This window comes from Ostrea edulis, chromosome 5 (genome assembly GCF_947568905.1).
Source record: "Ostrea edulis chromosome 5, xbOstEdul1.1, whole genome shotgun sequence".
NCBI lineage: Eukaryota > Metazoa > Mollusca > Bivalvia > Ostreida > Ostreidae > Ostrea > Ostrea edulis.
In genome coordinates this window covers 94,107,272-94,117,627 of record NC_079168.1, presented here as the reverse complement: position 1 = coordinate 94,117,627, position 10,356 = coordinate 94,107,272, and the positions used below count along the sequence as shown (strand labels likewise).

The 10,356-nt window shown below is 33.3% G+C and overlaps 1 long non-coding RNA gene across 1 annotated transcript; it reads left to right on the top strand.

Moving 5' to 3' along the window:
* Positions 1-3,291: 3,291 nt before the first annotated feature.
* Positions 3,292-4,306, top strand: LOC130046695 (uncharacterized). Its single transcript, XR_008795700.1, has 2 exons — positions 3,292-3,603; positions 3,901-4,306. It is a non-coding gene; the product is annotated as an uncharacterized LOC130046695 (long non-coding RNA).
* The last annotated feature ends 6,050 nt before the right edge of the window (positions 4,307-10,356 follow it).

The window sequence follows — 10,356 nt, the reverse complement described above, 5'->3', positions numbered from 1 at the left end:
ATGAAACGTACATACATGTATTTTATTTTTTGAAGGCTATCTAATATGAACAGTATTCAATTCAGGCTAATACAGAATAGTTGTTAACATAAACTAAGGAAGAAGAGTTTTTCATTGTTGATATTCCAGATTAATCTCCCTTAGTAGAAATGGAGTGGTGGATCAAGTGTTATGTTTAAAATAAAAAGAATATTAAAATAAATAAATGCATAAAAAGAACATAGATATAAAATGTTATAGATATGTATGTGAACAAACTATCATAAGATAAATTTATTTATCATTTTCTTCATGAATATTTTTAACTGTTTTGGGGAAAATAAGACTTTTAAAGAGTATTGAAAAAAAAAAAAGTTAGATATTCTTAGAAATTTAGAATTTTTTATAGGCTAGCAACGACATGAAACCCCTCCCATGAATTTTGCCCAATTATGAATCAAACAAAATAGAAAACCATATGTTTTATTTCCTAGTCCAAAACATGTAGCACCTCACCCCCTTATTTCTGACAACATACGTTTACTGTTATTTTTACATGCAAAGTCTGACACCCTCCTTCTCCGCCTTTTCATATCATAGCACCAGTGATTGGTAGTTGAAATATAAGCATTTTAAGGGAGGGTGTATAAATTATTTTGTTTTGGTTTGTCAAGTATTTTCAGACAATTGTGAAGTCAATTTGTTCGACTCCCTATAAACCCCCACTTTGATAAAGTATGCAATGAGTCTGCTTTCTACAACATAAGCACCGTTTTTCTCAACTAGGCTTCTAAAGGCCCAGTATATATCATTATATAATGCTCTAATACCTTTATGTTTATTTAACTTGAAGAGACTAATAAATGCATTTATACAAGTTTAAGTGCATGGCTCACAGTCACTGTCATGTATTTCGAAATTAACCAATACATGAACAGTAAACGTATGTTAGATCCATAATCATAGAGTTAAGTCTATATTCAAGTGTTGAAAAATCCAAGTATAGACTAGCCATAGCTTCTTCAAATAACGTATGTAAAACCCTCAATGGAATAGAGTAAAGTTTTGTACGAATATGATGTAGACCCAATTGTCTGTTGACGTGAGGCAAAAGTGAATCAAACGTGACATCATTTATACTTGGTCTTTTATATGAATGATGACCGTGACTGCGTTTTCGTCTTTGGGTATTGGGAAAGAGTCTCATCACATTAACGTTATTTCCTTGTGGACTAGTCAAATTTCCCACATCATATACATTATCATTGCATCCATATGGAAATACAGTGCCTAGGGTCCTGCTCCGGTGCTCTTCTCGTTGTCTACGAAAAGGGGTGCTTAATGTAGGATTGTTTGTGTGATGGTAATTTTTTTCTAAAATCCTTACCCTCGTGGACAAGATGGAGTGGTCCGATGCATTAAAATGCTTGTAAAGAAGTTGGTTACCACCAGTATTAATTTGAAATATGTGCCCCGATATTCTTTTATTAAGTGAACACTTGGTTTCTCCCACATAAATTAAGCCACACAGGTTACACTCAATGGCGTAGACAACGTTAGAAGATTTACAAGTCAGATTATCAAACGTTTTGGTACAGAAACTACGTCCAGTTAAATTACTACTAAATGAATTTTTAGTGATCAGTATATCACAAGTTTTGCAATTTTTTGCAGAATATATATCAATTTATGACAACATAAACAACACACCGTCATAGTTCAGCATCAATACACATTTCAGAATGTCTGAACCTTTGAAATTTTCATGATTTTTGGTCTGAGGCGGACAGAAAATGAAGTCTGCGGCCATTTTTAACCACTGTTTTAAGATTTAATACAGGTACTGGATGTGGATTAAAGTTGACACAACGTTAACATAGTGTTCACGCAAACTCGTATTTTGAAAAACAGTTAACTTTAACACAGAAGTTAACACCGAGTTAACATTGTGTTAAAGTTAACCAGCTTTCGAAAAACCGGGTCCAGAAGATCTTAATAAACTTTTGAGAGACCGATAGTTTGATTTTTTAAAAGTCTTGAATTCGCCACTTTCATTGACAAATTTCAAGTTTTACACTACGCTGCTATAACTTTTACACTTTTGTGAGATTTCTGAAATTCATAATTTCGCTTTCCTAAGTATGATCTAAAGAATTTCATAGGCAGATAATAAAGCTGAATAAGATAACAGTTTATTGCAAACTGCATTCATGTCATATGACATGCTGATTTGTCAGAATGTATCGACAACTAGCATTAGTCACATGAACAAACAAGAGGCCCACATGCCTTATAGGTCACCTGAATACTAGTGAAAATGTATCACTACTTACATGGGCTATGGGATCTAGAAATGATTTCCTGTTCTGAATATCTAAGGTAAATTCTAATGTTCAGCAGCAGTACAAACAGTCTCAAAAGTACATACACTGATGAAAGGCTTTAAATAATAGGTGTATTGACATCAAAATATGGAAAGGTATGACTAATTTATACTCATCCTAAAGTCATAACCCTGGGTTATGATCAAAAATCGCCATATTCGTACATCTTTTTCTGCTATTCATAAGTATGCATTTTGATTTTATATAGTATCAGCAAATTTACACATAAATACTAAGTGTAGCCTCACCCTGGGTTCAGAACCCTTTCTTTCGGGAGCATTAAATTTACAATTTTGCACTACCTGATCTATCCATTTAGGATAGCACTAAAGAAGATGTTATTTAAGAGCCATTCTCTGTAAGCATCAAAACATGTGGAAAACGACCGACACGGATTTTGACGAAATTTTACACAAAGTATACATACTTTAGTCCTTTAATTATGACACCTTTAAAAATGGGCTTTGACTCGTGTTTCCATGGCAAAAAGACATCCGATTTTGCGCAAAGACATGAGCCTCAATAAATACTGAATTTTCCTTTATAAAAATGTGTATGTTCATTTTTCATTTGATTTCCATTGTTATTTAATTAAGCTATGTTGTGTGTAATTTTTAAAAATAAAATTGATTTGCTGCAACGCCATAACATGAAATATATGCCCTCAAATACCCCAAAATCCCACTGAAAATGAGAGAAAATAGTTTCAATTTTGTGCAGAAACACAACCACTGGTGGATTGTTCTTACATTGATAATTGTGTATCGTATCTACTAGAATAACATATCAAAAAATTAGAGATGTCATATTTCATTTAAGAAAATAAATTGATTTTAAAATTTGCGCGATTGCGAAAATATGCGAGTTTTTCCGAAATCTAGATCACCTCGACTCTTGACTGCAATGCGTATTCCAAGTATATTCATGGTCAAGACAAGTTACGTCCCTTTTCTGAAGTGAAAGTAGAAATTCGTGAGTGATGATTTGGATATTTTGAGCTGGTTTAAGTCTTTAAATCAACTAGAATTTTATATTTGATACTTAAGTGTTTGTCGGAGACGTTATGCTCTCGATGGGTAGCTTTTAATGATGATGTATCAGTGGATTTACGCTGCGATCGTGAGTACAACAGGGAAAACTTGTATGCAAAAACTTCCGAGAAGATTAGCCGAAAAAGAAACGCACAGGTCACTGGTGGCATTAAATGTGCTCAATGCTGTTGTCATAACAATTCAGATCCGTAAGTACTTTACTATCATTCATTTTGCCTCAGTTTGTAAAATAACTAGACAATAAAGAAATATATAAATCTTTCCAATTCCATATGCAATTTACCGTTGAATATAAACTTCAAGCAAAATCTTGTACATGAGAAATGCATGTGCCGATAGGTGTTTGTGAATAAGATTTATCACATTAACTTTAACATTTGTAAATATTCATAAATCTGTCAATTTAATTTCATTTTGAAGTTCTGATGTTATTTAAACTTATTAATCAGCAAGAAATATTTATTATTGTTAATATACATTTGTAGCTCTGACAGTCAGGGGTGCAGATTCAAGATTGGATGTTCTAAATGAAATTAAAACAGAACTATTTTCTGTGAGGAATGTACAAGACTCAGCATCATCATTATGACAACACAATTGTGGGTCATTAAAATTTAAGTGGATCCAGCATGGCTGGAACTTGTTTAAAGATTGTTCAGCTGAAATGTGTCCACTGAGAAAATCACAGAGGCTGAAACTGTTGGAGAATATTTGATGACCTGTTTTGTTAATTTCTCGTCCCCTTTCATGTAAGGAAATGTACTCAGCTGAACAAGGCAACTGTATATGTCCATAGTTTACAGAAAAATACTGATATATATTCAAAAACAAACATAGTGTGTTAGTCATTGTTTACAAACTCATATTTAGATAAAGCTTGAGCATATAATTGAAGATTGTTTATTTATTTTCTGCACTGACTGAGAGCTTCACAGACTGCAATTTAAAATGTACAATTTTAATCTGATAGAAAACAATCAGGATAAGTTTGACAGAAACAGGACAACTTTGAATTCATATTCTTAATATAACCAATATGGACACAAAATTTGCTTTTAAAAACAAAATAATACCCCACCCCACCCCGAATTGGAATTTGGGCAGTATTTTTTGTAATGCATGCATCTTATAAGTCATTCATCTACATGTATGACACATAAACCCATATTATAATTTTGATACAAATCCAAAACCTGTTTTTAACAACAGCAATCCCCCACCCCTGTAAATTGTGTTGTTATAAACAATGGATGTTTTGGGAATTTTAATGGGCATTGATTTTGCATTGCAAATATTTTTTAATGCCATCATCACAGAATCTAGTATTCATGGAAATGAATGCAATTATTTGCAACAAAGTAATTAGAAAATTGCACTAATGTACTTATAAAGAAAGTACACACAAGCCAAAATACCATCCATATTCAGTTGTTTTCCCCCTACTAAAGTTGGATTAATCGAGAAATAAAGAAATGAAATGAAAGGGTGGTGTACTGGTGTAAGTAGATTATGACCTAAGTAACATCATCTTTCTGGTACCTTGCAGCTTTAGTTGACACACAAAACAATTTAGAAATCGTTAGTACATATGTATGTGGGTAGCTTATAAAAATCAGTGTCAAGAAAATGTTGGGAAAATAATGCATACCCAATCATTAATATACTACAGTTACATGTAGCTGTTACAGTTCCTATTTAATGTTTCCATGGAGACAAAATAGTCAGATTACCAACATTTTCATAACAGGACTTTTGGACTAGCTATCTCTGGTCAAAACTGACTTAACTGAGTATAAGTAGGTAAAATACTTGTAGTTTAAAATGAAAAGAAATCTAAATCGCCAACATAATGTTTCCATGGAAGTAGGTTTCCATAGCAACAAAACTACAAATTGAATTCCTTCTTAATTAGTATATTTTAACCAGCCTATGAATACAAAGATAAAGTTATGATATTATAGAATAAATCTACTGAAGTACACGTACATTAAATTGTTTTCAATGATTATGGTTGCTGGCCCTATCGTTTCCATAGTAACACATTTTTCTTCATATTTCCCCCTTTGTAATAATTAAATTTAAATGATTAAACAGAGTTATATAATGTTTTTACAGAAAATACCTAGAGATAAATATGTAATTTTATCTTGTGAAAAGTAAAAATTCTATTCAATACAAAGCAATTCAAACACATTAAAAAAAATAATTTTCATTTTAAATGTAATAATCTTCTACCAATGCCTTTTGACTTGAAGATTTTTTTAAATGTTTGCTACACCAACTAATCCAATTTATGACTAATCCATGGAACATTTTCACTTAATAATAGGCACACACATTTCTGCTTCCTGACACAAATCAGTTTTATAGTCAGCACTTTTCTTCAAAACTTAAAGGAACCAAATATATGTATCTTATAATGGTTGCTATGGTAACAAAAGAATTAATCATTTATATTGCTAATTTAAGCAGACTTTTACATCAATTTATATGTTCAAAAATAATATGACAATGAGTTTACACTATCACATGGTAATAAGCAGAGCTGTAATGCTTTCTGATACAAATTAGCATACTAGTTTACTTAGTAAAACCTTGTTATAAAATACTGAAATATGGTCGCTATGGCAACTGAAATATTGCATAACATGAGAACTCATGATAGTTATCATTGTTTATGCCAAATTTAATAGATTAAGGATATTATATTGATAAATTATTAAAATTTGTCTCATATATTCATATTATGAGATTTTTCATATTACCATTGCAACCAATTTTTCAAGCTATATAATTTTATTTAGCAAAATAAGACATTTGTCGTTTTTTTATATTTTACACATAATGGGATGAATTAAATCATATATAACTTTCATTGATGTGTGTTGTTGTGTTTTTTTGTAAATGATGCCATAAAATGGCTTAAAAATGATTTTTTTCAAAAATAGTCAAAATGCTAAAACATTGATATTTCAACCTCAGGAACAATAGGTAATCCAATTTTGATTTATTGATGTTTTATTAAGAATTTATTATGCTGAGCCTAATCTTTAAACAAGCAATAGAGAAATTTGTACATCACTAAAATTAATTTGTTTATGTTTAATCAAAAATAGGCCAAAATCGAGCATTTTTAAGCATCTTGGGAGCTGTTTTCAGAGTGTTCTTGTTACCATGGCAACGGTACCTCAATTTCGAATTTTGGTACCAAAGTCTATGGGAGAGTATCAAATAATCACCATATGCCAAATTTCAGCAAAATCGGTGAGGGTACCTTTCCACCCCTATAATAAAAATTTTGATGCTTACAGAGAATGTCTCTTAAGTGTTTTACTCAAAAACGTTTTATAACAAGTTTGGTCCCGCCCTGGGGTCAGAGCCCCTACCTCGGGGGTCATGAAATTTACCACTTTGGTAGAGGCTATCCTGTTCTACATCACTGTGCATTTAGTTTTTCTTGCAATTTTGTGCTTCTTTAAGAGAAGATTTTTGAAAATTGGTCAATTTTGGTCAATTTTTGCCTCGCCCCTAAGGCCCCAGGGGTGCAGGAATCCTGGAATCTACAATTTGCATCCTCCTTGTTCCAAAAAGTTAAAAATGTTTTTTGTTCACACATTAAATAACTGATCATTTTGGCCCCAACTTGATACAAAAAACCCTACCCTTGGGATCATCAAATTTACAATTTGGATAAAGAACTATCTGTTCTTTCTAAATATCCATTACGTTTCAATTTAGTATCAATAGCACTAAACAACATGTTATTTAAGTGTTATATACATAAACAGTACATAACAAGTTTGGCCCCGCCCTGGGATCAGGCCCTGGGAAACATGAAATTTACAATTTTGGTAGAAGCTTTCCTGCTTTCTGTCACCATGCATTTAGTTTTTCTTACATGTGTGTGGTTCTTGAGAAGAAGCTTTTTCAAAATTGGTAAATTCTGTGCAGTTTTTGTCCCGCCCTTAAGGCCCCAGGGGTGCAGGAATCCTGAAATTTACAATTTTTCTCTTCCTTGGCCTAAAGAAGTTTCATACCAAATATGAAAAGAAAGTGATAGTTATCAAGACAAAGTTGAAAATGTCTATTGTTCACACATTTAATAATTGATCATTTTGGCCCCATCCTGATACTAAAACCCCTACCCCTGGGATCATCAAATTTACAATTTGGGAAAGGACTACCTGCTCTTTCTAAATATCTATTTATCTTCAATATAGTATTAACAGCACTAAAGAACATGTTATTTGAGTGTTTACACAAAAACACTATATAACAAGTTTGGCCCCGCCCTGGGTTCAGAACTCCTACTCCGGTAATTATGAAATTTACTAGTTTGGTAGAGGCCTCCCTGCTATCTATCACCATGCATTCAGTTTTTCTTACATGTGTGCGGTTCTTGAGGAGAAGATGTTTGAAAATTGGTCAATTTTGGACAGTTTTGCCCCGTCCCCAAGACCCCAGGGGAACTGGAGCCCTTCAATTTACAATTTGTGTTCCCCTTGTCCCAAAGATGCCTCATACCAAATTTGAAAAGAATTGGATTGCTACTTATTAAGAAGAAGTTAGAAATGTTTAATTGTTAATGCGACAACATATGATATGCAATTTCCGAGTTGCCCTATAGTTCTTTCCCTTTGTGTAACTCTTACGTACAGTGAGACACAAAATATAATATCGTCCACACGCAGTGGGTACAAATGTTTATCGCTGCCTTAATATATTGCCCTAAGGCCGATTATCAGACATCCAACAACCATCCAAACTGCAGAGACACACGATATTGGAAAGTTTATTAGTATTTGATAATAAAATAGCTCAAACAAATATCGATAATAACCAATTTTCTTTGATCAAAATATCTCTCGTGCAGAAGAGGAAATTAAAAAAATATTCATATTTCATTCAATCCCCTAATTCAATCAAATATTATTCTTGATATGGTCAGTTTAATGTATACCAACGGCTGATATAAACACAATTTACACTTTCATTATTTTTCGTATTCATACTGCTAGTTTAGAGTATACAAATATACATCTTGTACCCATCCAAGCGTTCAACATAACACATAACATACATCTATCACAGAAGAGCTGACATCTCGGAAGTTGTGTATTGCAATAGGTCATCTGTGTTTAATCAGGTGACCTAAAACTTTAACAATCTATTTAGAGTTATTTACAGATAAATATCTTAATGAAAAACAAATTAATTTATTGTAAGTTTTCAAAACAGTGTCCTTTGTGTGTTCAGGTGTGAACTGAATTCACACAAGATGATAAGACTGTTTATAGAGCTGCCGAAATCGGCCTTGAAATACATTCACCTGTAATGTAATATCCAATGTAGTTTTCAAGAGTCCTTGCTATAACATTTACAATATTCTGGATATCAGTAAACAGGTATTCCATCACCTTTCTATTGAATTCTAAAAAGCGAAGGCCCAGAATCTTGTGTACATCACCTGTATCAATCAATATTATCAAGCACAAATGTAATGCATAGCCAGGCAAACAAAACCAAGCTGTTCTAGGTAATCATAATAAAAAGGATTTAGAAAAATGCTTTATTCACCTACTCAGAAGACAAACAGGTGTTTGTGCATCGAATGTGCGACCAGATATAACATCTTATTCGAATTAGATTGTCCACTGGCGTAAACAATTCCGGTGATAAAATCATGTCTTTTCTTTTCTCTTTTCATATTTCAGGATGGTATTGGGCGAACTTTTCTGTTGTTTTATCCTTTGCTTCATTTCATTTTAGGGTGTTGATATTTCTCAAATAATTATATACGCGAGAGCATTTTCTACATATGAGCAATTTTCGAATTGAGGAAAGATGCTGACAAATAAATTAATGTTACAAGGGTTTAAACAGACTCGTTTAAAATCAGCATTTCGCAAATTATATGGTCGTTATATTGATCGTATTTGGGACCCTGCTGTATTCCAAGGGGATATAATTATTCTTCTCTTGATTTCATTGGGTGTCAGGATAGCGTAGAGGTAGCGCTCTCACTTCTCACCGCTGCAATCCGAGTTCGGTCCCCGTGATCGGCAGTGGTTGTATGTGATAGGGCATGGTGGTGGCCCGCTCGGACACATGGGTTTCCTCTAGGTACTCCCGTTTCCTCCCACATAAATGACCCCTAGCACAAACATTAGTGCAATAAAGGACCCCAATGGAAATACGCTTTCGAGCCTTCATGGGTTATCCTTGATACCTATTTATGTATGTTTGTATGTTTGTATGTATATACCGAATAAACATTTTAATTTAAATTTTCAACACACATTTTGCATTATTATCACATAAAACACAACAATACATAAACGAGAGGTGTGTAAGGTACCTATTGATCTCTAGAAAACCTACCATTGGCTTTTTTCAATGGTTTCATAAGATATGAACAGTATCCTAGTCATATAAAAACATCAACATAAATAACCAGATTTAATTCGGAGGATAATGAGATTGAAATCCTTTTTTCCACCTTAAAAGCTGAAAATATAATAAAAATAAGAAAAACAACATAGATATCAATAAACATTTCATTCGCACCAGAAATATTGTTTGTCATCTATATCTATCATTGGAAAAAATGTTCCGACATATTTCATACCAACTGAGGTCGTTCTTTGCACACTGATTTTGACTACGGATTACACCGTTTACCCGATCGAGATATAGGGCTCACGACAGGTTTAACCATTCGACAGTCGCCTCTTAGACAGTTAATTCCACGTCTGATATCTGCAGGGGTCCGTGTTCGTCTGATCCCACCTCTGGTATGTCCAAAGGTCCATGTTTGTCTGATCCCACCTCTGGTACATGTATGTCCAGGGGTCGGTGTTTGTCTGATCCCACCTCTGGTATGTCCAAAGGTCCGTGTTTGTCTGATCCCACCTCTGGTACATGTATGTCCAGGGGTCGGT